We start from the raw sequence: 3,443 nt of genomic DNA on the forward strand, positions 1-3,443 counted from the left end.
CCGAAGGCAGACGCTTAACGACTGAGCCACCCAGGCGCCCCCCACATCTTTTTTTTAAAATTCATTATTATTGGGGCGCCTGGGTGGCTCAGTTGTTAAGCATCCTTCTTCGGCTCAGGTCATGATCCCAGGGTCCTGGGATTGAGCTCTGCATCAGGCTCCCTGCTCAGAGGGAAGCCTGCTTCTCCCTCTCCCGTTCCCCCTCCTTGTGTTCCCTCTCTCGCTGTGTCCCTCTCTGTCAAATAAATAAATGAAATCTTAAAAAAAAATAAAAATAAAAAATAAAATTCATTATTATTATTTTTAGTAATCTCTGCACCCAATGAGGGGCTTGAACTCACAACCCCGAGATCAACAGTCACATGCTCTTCCAATTGAGCCAGTCAGGCATCCCCAGCTTCTACATCTTTAAATAGGGTGTATTAGTTCCTATTTTTATTTTTTTTTTTACTAATTTTACTAGTTTGCATTAAAAATTACCCTAAAACTTAATAGCACAAGACAACCACTTATTATACTCATGGATTCTGTGGATGAAGGTTTTGGGCATAACATAGGGTTAGCTTAACATTGTGTGTGATGAGAAATTTGGACAGGGGACAACCAGGATGACTTCACACCACTTGCAAATTTGGCGGGGGTGGGGGGGCCTCTTCCTGAAGACTCATTCACTCACATGTCTGACAGTTGCTGTGGGCTGTCAGTTGGGGGCCTCAGTTCCCCGCCATGAGGTCTCTCTGTGTGGGCTCATTTGGGCTTCTTTTTTTTTTAAGATTTTATTTATTTATCAGAGAGAGAGAGAGAGCCAAGCAAGGGGAGCAGTAGCGGGAGAGGGAGAAGCAGACTCCCTGCTGAGCAGGGAGCCCGATGCGGGGTTCGATCCCAGGATCCTGAGATCATGACCTGAGCCGAAGGCAGACGCTTAACCGACTGAGCCACCCAAGCGTCCCTCCCTATATCAGCTTTTCTTAACTGGGCCTTGTAAGTCCCATGGCATAGTTTCTACCGAACTTTATTCTTTAGAGTCACCAGGCTGGCCTGTATTCAAAAGAAGGGGAATTAGATTCTGCCTCTTACGGGAGGAATGTTAAAGAATTTGCCCAGGTACAGGGGATTCCATTATCCCAGTGCTCATAATACAAATTCTCAGATTTGCCAGGTTGCCCAGGGAAGCAAAAGTGATCATAACAAAGAAATATTCACCAGTGGACTAACATTCTTCACCTCTCCCCACCCCCCAACATTCCACTTGAATGAAACTAAGGGCTCTGTGTGCTAAGCCCATCAAATCAAAGTCTTTATTGGTCAGCTTCTCTCTGGTAGCCCAATGCAAACAACTGACAACACAAGGCAAATCATTTGCAAAGCATGATTGCAAGTCTTGCAGAAGAGGCAGGATTTTATGCAGCCATAAAAAGGATGTAGAAAAATTGCTCAAATCCCACAAAACTACTAGTGAATGGATGTGACAGAGTTAGACCAGTTAATACCCACAAAAGAAAAAAATCTATAAGCATGTAAAAGGTACTCCAATAAAGAATGGTTTGAGGATGACTACAACTGCTATATATTTATACAACGGGATGTTAAGTGGTCATCAAAATGAATGACTATAGCAACGCACAATATGAAGGAATCCTAGCAATGTAACAGTAACGGGGAAAAGTAGCAAAAGAAGATACACAGCTAAGAACAGTTATAGAAGGGGGTGCCTGGGTGGCTCAGTTGTTGGGCGTCTGCCTTCGGCTCGGGTCGTGATCTCAGGGTCCTGGGATCGAGCCCCATGTTGGGCTCCCTGCTCCACGGGAAGCCTGCTTCTCCCTCTCCCACTCTCCCTGCTTGTGTTCCCTCTCTCGCTGTGTCTCTCTCTGTCAAATAAATAAATAAAATCTTTAAAAAAGGAAAAAAAGAACAGTTACAGAGGGGTGCCTGGGTGGCTCAGTCGGTTAAGCCTCTGCCTTTTGCTCAGGTCATGATCCTCGGGGTCCTGGCATGGGGATCCTGCTTCTCCCTCTCCCTCTGCCCCTCTGCCCCTCTGCCCCTCTGCCCCTCCCTGGCTTGTACTCTCACTCTCTCTCACTCACTCTCTCTCATAAATAAATAAAATCTTAAAAAAACCAAAACTTTAGATATATATTATAACACATGCACACATACATTTTATGACTGTATATATAGGTGCAATAAAACTATAAAACTGTCTAAGAAAACTATATAAGGAAAGCAGAGGAATGATGAATTTAGGATTCTAGATGATGGTCACCTCAGGTCAGGGGAGGCAGCAAAATGGTTTGGGCAGACCAGGCAGTCAGATCCGAATTACTGACAAGATCCTAATTTTATTTTGGTTGGAGGATTTGAGGGTACCTATCACATGATTAAAAATAATATTTAAAAAGTAAATAAAAGAGCCATGACTGGACCAATGAGGAATACATCATGAACCAAGGATTATGGTAAGTCTAACTGTGAGTATATGAGGCATGATAAAAAATACTTACATAAACAAGGATAATAACACCATTTACCTCAAAGTTACTGTGAGGATTAAATGAGTTAATTAGTTAATTAATTAATTTTTAAATTTATTTATTTGACAGAGAGAGACACAGCGAGAGAGGGAACACAAGCAGGGGGAGTGGGAGAGGGAGAAGCAGGCTTCCCGCAGAGCAGGGAGCCCGATGCGGGGCTCGATCCCAGGACCCTGGGACCATGACCTGAGCCGAAGGCAGACGCTCAACGACTGAGCCACCCAGGTGCCCCTAAGTTAATATATTTAAAACACTCAGTTAATATATTTAAAACACTCAGAACAGTGCCTGGAACCTAGTAAGCATCGTACTATGTAAGTATTTTTGCTATCATTATTTTTTGTTTTATGCCAAGCAGTAACTCCTTTTTATTATGTATGTAAAACTACTATTTATTAAACAGTGTTGCAGCAGACATCATTAGCTTCATTCCCAATACCCAGTTCCTTCTTCTTTACTAATAGAAGTCTGGTTTTGTTCGGAATGGCAATGAACCTAGACACAGGCAAAATATTTGCTTCTCTAGATATTTACTTGTATGGGACACAGTTCTAGCAAATGACATACAAGCAGAAATCCACTGGGCTCTAGGAAGACTTTTACTTTTTCTGATAAAAGAGGGTAATGTGGCTGATACCATTCCTACCTACCTCTTCCTTTTTCTTTTTTTTATTTTTTTATATTTTGTTTTTTTTAAGTAATCTCTGCACATGTGGGGCTCAAACTCACGACCCCAAGATCAAGAGCCATATGTTCTACAGACTGAGCCAGCCAGGTGCCCCAGTTTCTCTTTTTCTTAACTTGAATGTGGTGTGATGCCTAGAGTCTCTGCAGCTCTTTTGTTACTACGAGGCAACAGGCATGAAGACAAAAGTAGATCTGCTAGGCATATCAACACTGAAAGAAAGTCTT

Source organism: Leptonychotes weddellii, chromosome 8 (assembly GCF_054177405.1).
Source record: "Leptonychotes weddellii isolate Sample4059 chromosome 8, ASM5417740v2, whole genome shotgun sequence".
Lineage (NCBI taxonomy): Eukaryota > Metazoa > Chordata > Mammalia > Carnivora > Phocidae > Leptonychotes > Leptonychotes weddellii.